Below are 14,210 nucleotides of genomic sequence, written 5' to 3'. Positions count from 1 at the left end.
TACGCATGGACTCGAGAATAAGACATCTCAGGGAGTGTCGTGGTTAAACGGAGATTACCCCTTTCTCACAGATACATCATGTCTCAACCAAACACAGGCAATGACGAAGATGTAGTAAAGTTTCAATAGTTTTTATTCAACACAACTGCAATCTGCGATATGTTGCATGGGCTGCAATGATTAGAATGATGAATAGTGCAAGAAACAGAATTGTGAAGACAAGAGTCATTATTACAAAGACCCCCACCATCGTGCAATAGCATGTAAAAGACATAAGATGTGTAATATGTCCTAATACCCTAATATGATAGGCCTAACCCCCTACCTAGAGGAGTGCTGGGTTTGTTAAACCTAATCTGCCAATGCCATGACCATGGGAGGAGCCCCCAACCCTCGTTACCTTGGAATGAGGTCTCTATCTCAGACTCCGCAGGGACACGAAGACTGGGTCATCGTCAAGACGACATGCAGCATCGATATCAGTGATGGTGGCGATGCCCTCTGGTCGGAATCCCTCTGATTATCTGTCTAAAGTGTGATGTATTTATACAGATCTACCAGAACCCCTGACGTAGGTGTGTTCCCAAACAATAGATAACAGACATGCTTGGGGGGGGCAATTATTCTAAACAAATCCCTCAAAAGTATAGTGAGGGAATGTCCCTAAGTGTGAACACCTACTGTTTGTTTGTCTTTGTCACTTGATCTTGACGCCTTAGCGCGGTGGCACTGATAATGCAAAGCATAACAAGTGGCCTAACTATAAACAAGGCAACCATCTTAGATTAATTAAATAATTAAATGGGCTAAGACAGAGCAAGCTAAGTAGGTTAAAAGTCACTAGGTGACAGGGGCACGAGTCTGCAAGCCAAAGGCTAAGCTAACTCCTGTTATCCCATTAAAACAGACTAGGATTCATTACACCCTCCCCATTGCCGTAACAGGTATGACGAAGGTACAGGAACCCAAATGCTAAAATTGCTCTGAACTAAAAGCTAAAAGCATTAAACTAGCTAAAAAAACTTTTTTAAATGTGCTAAAAAAGGGAGTAAAAACAGTCCAGCTAAAAATACATACAGAGATGTTAATGTCAACCATGACAAGCACAGCGTGCCAAAGCAAAGTCAATTTGAATGCATATTTTTAATCGGGAAATGGCAAGCCAATTCATCAAATCATTTGCTGTAATCATGATCTCGAAGAGTGTCATCGAAGTCACCAACCAAGGACCTCAAAAATGAGTCCATATCATCTGATGTTAAGTCGAGCGCTGGGCGGACAAACGGATCCACAGAGCAATAGTGAGCATTAGTCTCTAGTGTAAAGTCATCCGCTGCAGTGCCGTCGTCCATGGTAGACATTAGAACAGAAGGCTCATAGGTGGCCTCGCTGAGCAACCTTAGTCTCAAGGGGCATGACCGTGTATGAACCATCAGCAGTTCGTGGTCCACAGGAGATGTCGGTGCAACAGCAAGACAGACCATAGGCAGGTGTTCGAAGAGGCACCACATGCAGCGGAAAACTGGTTGTATGCACCAGAGAAGGGGCCAAAATGACAACGACCAGTCATGCTCCAATTCCACCAGCAAGGGTGCACCGAAGATCTGAACCATGCGTTCACGGCACAGAGCAGTTGGTGGGAGCGGCTCCATTGCTCTGCGTAGCTGGAAAGAAACAACCACTGTGAATCAGAAGAAATAGCAGTAGTAGCCCGCCAATCAATGCCAAAATAATCAGAAAGCCACCAAACACACTTGAAAAGAGAGAATGGATGGCTGATGGGATGACTCCGAAGACAGTCTGGAAGATGGACACGAAACCAGGCCCGACAGCCTTAAAGAAATGGACAATCCCAGTAGTGCTTGAAGTATTGAATATTCTGGATACCAGTTCTCCAAAGTGCTTGGGTCAGTTGGTATTTAATAGGGATTGTATCTCGGCTGATGATCTCGCTATCTGGAGAGCGTACATCTCTTTAGCGGATGTCAAGGCAACCTGTTTTTTAATCAATAGCGCCTTTAGCCTGCTCAGCTTGTCATAGTTCGCAGTAATAGTATCTATATGGGGCCACAAGTCAGATACTTTTATCTCTCTGGGGAATAAAACATGTCCGCAACACGTAACGACCTTCGAGACCGAGATTGCGTAGGCAATTCCTGGTCGCATGCCGCAACAACTTTGATCGTTCAGTACCACATAACTTCCATTGGAAAGTACATGCTATCCCGGTCGAATCAAAGGGACGGGAGTACCCTTCAGAAAACAGGCCAAGTTTGCGACCCCCGCATTGCAAAGGCCGTGAAGGGACCCCTGCTTACATATCATTGAATGACTAATAGTAGTCTCACATTCGCTTCCACTAAGAAAGACCTCTGCTTCGCCGTTCAGACATTTATAATCAAAGGGCAGCTCCCACTCTTCCTTAATATAGCTATCGCCTAGTTCCTCGTACCTTCCCACTGCAAGATGTTTCAGGCAGCTTGAGAAACTAAAGGTCGAAATAGGTAAATTAATTATGCCATGCAAGAGCCAAATAGTTGAAGGACTCTCTGCTACCGTGAAGGGCAACTTATCTAAACTCTCTACGTGAAGCATGGTGAAACCAGCTTATCTTTAAGCCATTGTCTGTTGTTCCACAGAAAGGTTAAAAGCAGTGAATAATTCACTCCCGTTAATATACTTCCATGGAATTCGGCCATTTTTCAGTGTCTGTTATGTCCAACCCAGCTGCATGATGGAACGTAGCTGTGTCTGGCCATGATATAACCGGGACAATTCTGTCTGAGTGACATCAATAGCAGACGACACTATGTTTGATAGTGAATAAATCCTGTTGGACAGTGTGTTCATGCCGTTGTCAACAACTGCTAAAGCCTTCTCTGAGTTTTCCTTTTCCAATTGCCTCAAACGCGTAGCAGATTCTATCTGTGAGAGTTTCCAGATCTCATTATACATAGCACATAGGAACCTTTTTGAGCGCTGTTTCCTAGGACCTAGCAGAAAATCCTGCAAGTCTACATCCTCAGAAAGAGTGTTCAGAGGTTTCTTAACTGCGGCTAACGTGTTAGTCTGTACCCATTGTTGACACAGCTTACCCACACTGTATGTTGTAATTATACTTGTATGTTGACCCGATACACAGTGAGGGTCTGGCCTGTTAATTGAAAAAAACCCTGAAGAGTTCAAAAAACGCGCTTGACACTCATTAGTGTCAGTTGGCCATATTAACCACCCGCCGGGACTGGAAAGTGAAGAATTATAGGTAGCAGCCCTAACCATCGCATCTAGACTTTCCCCGGTGATATTAAGGAAATATTGCCAATCTTTAAACCTTGCCGGAGTGGGGATACTGGGCGTATTCATGTCTTTAATTTGTGCTAACCCCAGACAGGATGTCTGCTGAATAATGTCATTTAAGAAAATCATTTGCACAGGAATCAGGCATGCTTGAAATAAAGCCTCCCTACCCTGTATCTGCCAATCTTGTGTTCCCCATACACTTTTCAAATCAATAGTGCTGTTCCAGTATTCGTAACCTTCAACTGCGAGCCGGGAAACAAAGGGATCTGAATAAATCAGTTTCGTGTCAGTTAGCAAAATGTTCCTAATTTGTGCTGGAGGTAATTTAAAATAATACGACTCCGCATTTTTCGTGTCATGCCCAGAAAAATATGTAAATGTATTAGTATAGTAGTTTGGGTTCCCCACTGGTGGTGTTGAACAGTGTTCCCACTGTGTGTAGTTTAACACTGGTCTGTGTCTAGTGGCACGGTGTAGGTAGTAATGTCCCCAATTGTTATAACAGAACATTTCCCCATAATTCATGGTATGTTCATATACATCATCACTTTCAAAAACGGAATAGTCCTTCATTTCAGTTAGCATGGAATACACTGTTTGGACATCCCAATCATCAGATACAACACCAGGTGTAATTACATCTGTCATAGATATTGTGAACACGTATTGTATTTGAATAACCTCTGAAGGCCTGTATATATCAAAGGGAACTTTGTCCCACACAATCCCATCAGAAATCGGTAGTGCTGTAATATTTACAAGGGACAAGTCTCTTCGGACCTTATGCCAGGAATGATATGGAGTTCAGACTTCATCAACAGGCTCAACAGAGGAGCGTTCAGGAATATAGTGACCATCTATGAGCAAAAAGAAAACCGTCACAAAACCAACCCAAAAAAGTTATGCTGAAAATGTCAAACTAAACCAAAAATAGTTCCATGGGTAGATTAAATAGTTCTTTTTAAGCCATTGATACAGCTTACTACTTGTTGAAACGTTGTCAATCACAGTAGTGGATTCGTCTGAAGAAAAGTCATCAATGTCTACGAAATAGCCAGAGGCAGTCTCTGCAAACACGGGAGCCGGTGCATTACTTGTACTTTGGTCCACATCGCGTGGAGGCTCTTGGTAGACAGTGTCATCAGTCTGTGAAGTGTTTGTGTAAAAAACAGCCAAATCTTGGACAGGATATGTCATTGAAGTCGTGATTGGAACTAGCAAAAGTTTGTTTTCCGCCCTCCCCATGGTCGAGGAGGTGTCTGGAACAGCGTTGGACATTGCTGCATATTCTGTAGCATTGTTGTTCATCCTACTATGTACATGTATGTCCTGTTGGGTATGAGAGGGGATCAGGAACCACCCAAGGAACTTCTTGGTCTACTGTGAAGGATCGCCACATGGTGTAATTTGATGTCATCAGTGGAAATAATCTGTTCGTCCGAGAACCAGACAGTGGTGGTAAGGTGACAGTCCTGGTACCTTGAATTCCCAAGACTGGTACATGTGCTCTGTATGATGGACCGAATTCCTTCTTCACAGCGATCTTCTCACGAACCAGATCCCCAACTTTAGGAATCCAGCCAGTCGAAGTTTTCGCTAAATCCCTTATTCCTAAAATGGCAGCACTGGTAGATGATTTATCATCACAAAATTGCTGAAGCTCCTGTAAGACAGTGAGACGTTCATTTATGTCACATGGTGTTTCTGCTGCCACCAAACCAGAGGCATCAAGATCTGGAACATACATAGGTATCCCAAAGAGAACCTCATAAGGAGTGCGTCCCCCCAAGGACCATCTTGGCATATTATTCAGTGCTCTCTGGACCCCTTATAGGTGATGAAGCCAACTGCGGCCTGAACCTAATACCCGAGCCGTTAAGGACTGCTTTAGATCACGGTTCCGCCTCTCCACGACCGAATTTCCCTCGGATGGTATGATGAGGAATAATGGAGTTCAACACCCATCGTGCCCATGGTGTCCCTGAATGCCGTAGAGGCAAATACAGGGCCCTGGTCCGAATGGAATGCTGCAACCGCATATGTACCGATAAAGATCAGCAAGTCTTTTATAACTGTTCGAGCATCAGCCGACCGCTGTGGCCATACCCACAGGAATCTAGAACAAGAATCTACAGCGACTAGAATATATTTCTATGCACCATCAGGCTGTAGGGGACCGCAATGGTCCAGGTACACACACTGTAGTGGCCTGCTGAACACTAAGAGGGATGTCTGCGGTGGGTGTTTGATATTAGAACCCTTTATCTGCTGGCAAATGTCACAGCAAAGGACATATTTCTTTGTCCATCTGCATAGACCAGGCCACCAGAAGCGTTTCTGTAAGAGTGTTATCGTGGCCGAAATACCAGCATGAGCAGAAGCGACACCCTCATGCGCTGCTTTTACTAGATCTAATCTCTGGTCTTCATTGGGGATCACTCGATCTCCAACCCCAGGAATTGTTGCCTAGGCACCATTCTGTGCACTGTTATGGTAAGAATAATTTGTAGGGTATCCCTTTGGAAGGGGCTTGCCTGCAGCAGAAGCTTTCATGGCAATCAGTATTTCATTATCCAATCTCGTTTGCGAACGAGTCACTGCAGCTACAGAAGCCATAGCTACTGCTGATTTGGCTGCTTCATCAGCCAATGTGTTGTCGGTAACGTGTACTCCTACACATGGTAGCTTATCCTTAAGATCAGCCACCCTCCCCCACAATGTCTTGTGTTTAATGGTGTTCCCTTTTGAATCTCTAAACCCGTTCAGCTTCCAATGATTAAGATAATCATTGTAGGACTGGACGCAGTAGTATGAGTCGCAGACTATTAAAGTCAGGATTCCTGGCTCTGTGTATTCTAGCGCTCGTATAAGAGCTTTAAGTTCAGTCAACTGAGCTGTGCAGTCCCCTAGTGTCAGCATGTAGGTATTGTGAGGGTGGAAGACTCCATCCTCCATCACTCCGCTCACGGCTGCACAAGCGGCTGAGTATTGATGTTTAGTATCTACAGCCGGTTGTGCTGAACCATCAGTGTATATGACAGTATGGTATCTGTCTAGTGGCAAGATATTTAGAGGAGCCGGGTACTCCTGTTCGTACTAGAGAAACTCTTGTGTCTGAAGTTTTGCATCAAAAATGTAATCGACATCAGTGGCAGTCAGAGACAATGCCCATTGTATCCAATGTGGATGTAATGCTTTAGCGTTAGGAACGCTTGCTTTGGTGACGGCCTCTAAGGCCAGCACTGGGGTAACAACAATAATGCGTTTCCCCTGGGCAAGTGGCCTCTCTTTTATGACAGCGATCTGAACTGCTGTCAGAATCTTTTCTGTAGGTGCAAAACGTTGTTCTGCGTTTTGAGTATAAATGTGATTTATATGCGATGGGTACCGTGTCACCCTCGTTGAAGGTGACATAAGTAAATCCAATGGCACCAGCAATTATTCTGATGACCAAATTTGTTTTATTGTCACGTGTGTGCAAGTGTTTAGCTTCTAGCATGTCCTGTTGCATTTCCCTAAGGATGCGTGTATGTTCAACTATCCAGTGTCTGCTAGAAAAATTGGGCTGAACCAAGTCATAAAGTGGCTTGATACGTACTGCATAGTCTGGAATGTATGTTCTGCCAAAGTTAAATAAACCTAGTAATGACTGTAATTTCTTAAGGGTGTTAGGAGGGTGCAGTTGAGCACATTTCTCTAGAAAGTGCGGGGCCAGGCTCTTCTCCTCGTTTGTTAGCTCATATCCCAGGAGCAATACACTGAGAAAGGCGATCTTACTTTTCTTAAAGTTGAATTTGTAACCGAGGTCTGCAAATCCCAAAATGATCCGATCGATCCTTACAAGATGAATGTCGAGGTTGTCGTTTGTGAGATATATGTCATCCACATAGGATAACACCTCAGAATCAATATCATGTAATATTGATGTTACACAGGCTGAAAATAGCCCTGGGCTGTTCTTATAGCCTTGGGGTAAACGACAGAAGCGTTTCTGTGAGCCAAATGAGAATGCACTCAGTCCTGCCTTTCATGTGCTAAATTCTGGCAGAAAAAGCCATTAGATATGTCTAATGTTGTTTATATTTTTTACGCGCTATATTGTTTATTAGTGCTGTGCTATGTGAGTTTTGTATAGCATTTGTGCGTGTATGACTATTTAAATGTCTTTAATCAATGAATATTCAGTAGGAATGGTCTGGCTTTGTAACTGGGAATAATGGGTTATTCATTGCAGATGCACAGGGCTCAGTCACTCCCTGGTACTCGAGCTGGGTGAGGATTTCCCTCACCTGAGCTTTCCCTTCATGTTTAACAGGATATTGTGGCTGAGGTTGGGGTGTAGACCTAATGGGAATAACATGACAAGGAGACTCCTTGTCCCAACCTACATGATTGCGGTATAACGCAGGTGCCTTTCAGCAGCATAGGCTTATTTTTCTGCTTCCGGAACAGGATCAGAGAAAGAAGGCAAAATGACATCTTCCCCATGCGAGAGCTTACGGACATGTTCAGGTGGCCAGTCTCTTTCGGCCAATAGGATGTCACTAGTGAGTTCATCCCAAATTATCACACCAATAGTGCGCTCCATGTCTCCCTCTATTTGAATTTTTAGAAAAACAGAACACTGAATGGGGAGTGAAGTCCTTTTATGAGTTCGAGCTCGAACAACATACAGCTTAATCAGGTGTTTCCTTTTCAGCTGAGGAGGAATTTCCCAAAGACCACGGACGTCTCCCTTTGTTGGTACTTAGGGTAACTGTTGTCTGTGAGACAGTTATAGTCGGGGTATCCATAAATTAGTGCCTAAACACCAACGTTGGTGGCGCCATGTCGTAGTTTGGACTTTTGCTCTAGGCAAGACTGCTGGTTTAAGGATGACAGTACTTATGTTTGTAGGCAACTATGCCTATCCTACAACAAGTCGAAGCGGTCGTCCCAACCCTTCCGGCTCACTAGACTTTATTTAAAACTAAGAAAGTCCCATTTCCACTAGAGAAGAGCTAGATCTGTCATGTTTGGTATCAATTTAAAGGTTGGAATAAATCCAACAACTTGCCAAGGTTGGGTGTATTATAACTAGTACAGAGAAAGAGTTTTAGAACTCTTTCTGAAAGTTATGAAAATGAGCCATGTAGTGCCCTTTCCTGATTGGTCAGGCTCTGACAGCCTTAGCAAAGCTGCCTTAATGAGGTGTGAAGTGGCCTGGGCTGAAACAAAGGAAGCACCTGGTAGGAGGAGAACTGCTGCAGCAGATGGCAGAGGAGGATGGGGGACAGTGGCCAACCTCATTTTCAAAGGAGAGAAAGCCACCTGGGACAGAAACTGGACCACCCCCATTTCCTGTTCCCCCAGCCAGATGAGAGCCCCAATAATTAAATTAGGAGAGGGGCTGGAAGGGGTGTGCTAGGGAAACTTGGCCAAACCAATGGGTGGGCTCAGCCAGATGTAACCTTCAAGGAGAGATTTCCTCCATGTTGGATTTTTAAAGAATGTTGCTTTCTGGGATTGATTTTTGCCATCCTTCACAAGAAGTGGTCACCCCATAGGGTGGTACCCTGCAACCCATTGGTTAGTGGCGCCCTCCTCCTTACGGACCCAGGAGCTAGGATAAACATGGCAAAGCTGACAAACAATTCAGATCCCTACTGGAAGAAGATACTGGAGAAGAAGGGCTGCCCTGCGGAACCCCTGGTCTGCACCTGAAGGACTGCACCCACAAGGACTGCACCAGATGCACACTTTGGGCCTCACCAAGAAAATGACTTTGCCTTGCATCTGCAACTCCAGGCGTGGACTCCTGGAGGTACAAAGAAACTGACCATAGTCTACTGCATCAGGTCCTGAAAGAAGAGCTCAGTTGACTAGCATCTAGTAGCCATTTGAGGTTTCTGACTAGGTACATTCTGGGAATTGTAGTCCCAACTCCCAAGGAGCAACTCAGAGCTTCTGGAACCTTGGATGAAGTTTGTGGACACTTCAAGGACCCACAAAGGACCTCTGGACAAAGATCCAGAAGTTTGGGGATGTTTGGAGCATCTGTTGTAAAAAGCTCCATAAACTGAAGCGGTGCATTGTGGGAGTTGTAGTGCCAGACCCCAAGAGGCATACCAGAGCCTCTGAAACATTGGCTGGGGCTGTGGACTACTTTCCTGCATCAAGTAACACTTCTGAAGTGCAACAATGTTAAATCATGAGTGGCCTGAACTCTGGACTTTGTCCCTGTCCAGTGCAACCTTTTTTAACCCTTTGAGAGCTATCTGCTTCCAAGCGCTAGTTTTACTTTTAATCTTTAAAAAATCATATTTCTGGTTCAATAGATTGGATTGTTGTTGTGTTGGTGTCATTGTAAAGATAAAAATATTTCCTATTTTTATAAACTGGTGTCAGATTTGTATTGTGTGTTGTGTTTTACTTATTTACTGTTTTGTTGATGCAAAGGGGCATATTTATGGAAAAGGTGCTATGGTGGCGCTAAGGTGGGACTAGGGGCTCTTAAATATCTCCCCATGTGTGTGCCATATTTACAATATGGCGCACCATGGCGGTCGTGTCCCCATTAGCGTCATAATTTATGGTGCTAATGTGGCGCTTTACTGGATTAGAGCCATAAATGATGCCGCTAATGCGGCAAAGCACAGGGATGCCGATTGTTTTCAATGGGCGCGTCATCTTAACGGCTGCCTTAGGCAGGTTTTAATAATGATGCTGAAAGTGGCGCAGTAAGATCTAGTAAATTTCACTGCACCATTTTTCTGAGCCTCCCTACGTGGGAGCAGGCATAATGTGGCGCAAGGGTTTACAAAGTGGCGCAATGCTTGCATGAATAGAAAGCTTTATCAAGTAACAGTAACACAGTTGTAACAAAAATGTCATATAAAAACACAAATCATGATTATATTACGAAATAGATCTGACAATCATTATAGTTTGTTAACATACTTAAGTGGTTGATACACTAAGCAAGTGTTGTTGTGACTTGTGCTACTTTTAGTAGAGAAGACATGCATACTAAGATGGCCTGTGATTGTCTACATTGTTTCCAGGCTGCAATGGATACACTAGTCTTGATATTTCATTTTACTGAAGATGAGAGGTACTATGAGGTCACTGTAACATGTGCATCTTAAATTACCTCTTGTTCACGTGATTGCCATAACAAAAATAAATCTAGATGTTCCTCTTAATAGTTTGCACGTGACATGAGGCTTTGTGAGGTACCACAGTTTATATCTGTGAGTTTGAATGCAACACGTAGATCCAGTTTTCAATGTTATTAATGGGTACTCCTGGTACGCACCTCACTGAGTTCACATGAGAGCATCTCTTTTTGTTGTAGTATTGTACTGAGCGAGAGAAGTAAAATGCATTCTAAATTACATTTCAATATTTATCTCTTTTTATCATGTAGTTTTATTATTTCATTTTACTTGCATTGTGAGCCACTTTGAAGTCAGGAGGCTTTTGGATATATGATGTATCTATCAGTGAGGGGAAACTTTATGAATATATAGGCGGTCATTACAACATTGGCGGTAAAAGCCGCTTACCGCTGTGCAGAAGACCGCCAACACACCGCCGCAGCCGCGGAATTCCACCACAGCTATTATAACCCACATTTCGGAATCCGCCAAAATTCAGACACCCACACAAGTCCGCCACACCAAAGGTCAGTGATAAACTGGCGAAAACAAATCCTCCACCGTCACGCCAACAGAAATACGCCCACACTATCACGACACACGAACCCACGCGTCGGTCTTTCAACCGCAGTATTCCATTGGGGGTACACACCGGCGCGCTCAAAATACACACACTCTTACAAAACACAGCCACATTGGACAAATCGAAATACACACACCTGATACACATACACACACCACTCCCACACACCCATTACAATATAAAACACACACCCACATCACCCACAAACCCCCACGACAGCACCAGCAAGAACAACAGCATCCACAGACGCACAACACCATCACCCACAGAACTTCCACACACCTCATACAAAACACACCACACATCACCTACGTCACCCCATGGCACGGCAAAGACACCCCAGGTTCTCGGAGGAGGAGCTCAGGGTCATGGTTGAGGAAATCGTCTGGGTAGAGCCACAGCTATTCAGAGCACAGGTGCAGCACACTTCCATTGCAAGGAAGATGGAGCTATGGCGAAGAATAGTGGACAGGGTCAACGCAGTGGGACAGCACCCAAGAAATAGGGAGGACATCAGGAAGAGGTGGAACGACCTACGGGGGAAGGTGCGTTCCATGGTCTCAAGACTCCACCTGGCGGTTCGGCGGACTGGCAGCGGACCCCCACCTCCTCACCCACAACTAACAACATGGGAGGAGCAGGTCTTGGCGATACTGCATCCCGAGGGCCTCGCCGGAGTAGGTGGAGGAATGGACTCTGGTAAGACACATTTTAATTATTACATCCCCCACCGTACCTGCATGCCATCACATACCCCCACCCTCACCCTCACCCTTACCCCCAGCACCCCAACTCCTCACATATGTCCCAACATCACAAACCACCTATCCCAACACCAAGCCCTGCATGCAACAACAAAGCATGGACACCCATCACTAAAGCATGCCCACTGCACATACCCATACAACCCCCTAAACCATCCTCACACAAGGTCCCACACAGGAATGCCAGCACTGGGGTATACGGTCACCCACCCATTGCACACCATGACACACACAGATGTAATAAACATCCTTTTATACCCCTGCAGGACCCCTACCCAACGTCACGGGACAGGAGGGTCCACACATGTCCACACCACCAACAGAAGAGTCCCACAGTGATGACAGCAGCTCTGTCCAACTGGATCTAGATGACCAGCCCGGCCCATCGGGGACCTCAGGACAGTCGGTTCCCCTCACCCAGTCACAGGCCACCACAGACCTTCCCCCCTCTGGAAACACCAGCACAGCACCCACCCAGCGGGCCCATACCTCCGTCCCCAGGACATGTCTATCAGCAGTGTATCCACCACTACAGGGAACCCAGGATAACCCACCAACCCAACAACAACAGGGACCTGGGGGCAGTGGTAGTGGGCACATGGTCCAGGGGATGGAGGCACAGGAACACAGGGGAACTGGAAGGGCTGCTGTGCGACAGGAGGCGGACTGGCCAAGGGAACCCACTCTACACGAGGCCCTCTCCTCCATCATGGGAGCATACCACCACTCCCAGCAGACGATGGCAACGGTACTGGCCAAGTTTCAGGAGACCCAGCGCCTGCAGGAGGAACAGTATATGGGTTTCAGGGAGGAACTCAGAACCATCAGCTCCGCCCTGGGCACCATCGTAGGTGTGCCGAACAAACTCGTCTACACCAGGAGGGACACTATGGCACTACAAGGGGCACCTGACACTAGCATGGACGATGAACTGCCCACCACCTCCGCCGGCGCTAGTGGACAGGACGCCCTGCCACAAGACCACCACACCAGCACCCCACCCCCTGCAGAGGGAGAACCACCCCGCAAACGGTCCCTGAGATCCAGGACAAAGACAGAGCACGATGCCAAGACCCCCGCCAAGAACTGAGACCACCCTGATTGTCATCCTACTGCCCCACTTTGTCACCCTGTCCATACTTTAACTGCCCCAGCTCCACTTCCTATGCCCATTTGGGCAATGCACCTGTGAAACTAATAGACTGGACTCTGCCATGGACATTCCTCCGCCAACAACCCTCACCATTTCACTACACCCTCCAATATTGAGCACTTAAATAAACACACTTAAAGCACAAAACAATCTGGAGTCTGTCTGTGATTTCGAAATAGTGTATTAGCAATTACAGTGACAAAATGCTTTTTCAATTGTAATGTCAACATACCTATGTCACACAGCTCTAGTCCATGAGGAATCTAAGCAGATGTCACACAGTGGGACCCACATTTGTGAAATCGTAAGGGAAAGTGACAACTCAGTGACCATACACTGGGTGAAAACGACAGACAGTAGAGAGGTAGTAGTGTTAAAGTACATGTAGTAGGCAGGTCTGTACTCTTACCTGTGTTTCACTGGAAATATTGCTGGATCACCGAGTCCCTGTTGTTCATGTCTTCTTCCTCTGCTTCCTCGTCTTCACTGTCCACAGGCTCCACAGCTGCCACAACACCGCCATCTGGACCATTCTCCTGCAGAAAAGGCACCTGTTGTCGCAAAGCCAAGTTATGAAGCATACAGCAGGCCACGATGATCTGGCACACCTTCTTTGGTGAGTAGAATAGGGATCCACCTGTCATATGGAGGCACCTGAACCTGGCCTTCAGGAGGCCGAAGGTCCGCTCGATCACTCTCCTAGTTCGCCCATGGGCATCATTGTAGCGTTCCTCTGCCCTTGTCCTGGGATTCCTCACTGGGGTCAGTAGCCATGACAGGTTGGGGTAACCAGACTCACCTGCAAATGGTGAGGGACAACTGTTAGACACACACTAACCTGGAGGGATATCCCCAGACAACCATTCCCACTGACTTGCCTCCAGGTGCTCACCTAATAGCCACACACAGTGCCTCTGGAGTTTACCCATCACATAAGGGATGCTGCTATTCCGCAGGATGTAGGCGTCATGCACTGAGCCAGGGAACTTGGCATTCACATGGGAGATTTACTGGTCTGCCAAACATACCATTTGTACATTGATAGAATGATAACTCTTCCGGTTTCTGTACACCTGTTCACTCCTGTGGGGGGGACCAAAGCCACATGGGTCCCATCAATGGCACCTATTATGTTGGGGATGTGTCCCAGGGCATAGAAATCACCTTTCACTGTAGGCAAATCCTCCAACTGAGGGAAAATGATGTAGCTCCGCATGTGTTTCAGAAGGGCAGACAACACTCTGGACAATACGTTGGAAAACATAGGCTGG

The sequence above is a fragment of the Pleurodeles waltl genome, chromosome 7 (assembly GCF_031143425.1).
Source record: "Pleurodeles waltl isolate 20211129_DDA chromosome 7, aPleWal1.hap1.20221129, whole genome shotgun sequence".
Classification (NCBI taxonomy): domain Eukaryota; kingdom Metazoa; phylum Chordata; class Amphibia; order Caudata; family Salamandridae; genus Pleurodeles; species Pleurodeles waltl.
Note: the sequence above shows the minus strand (reverse complement) of the source record.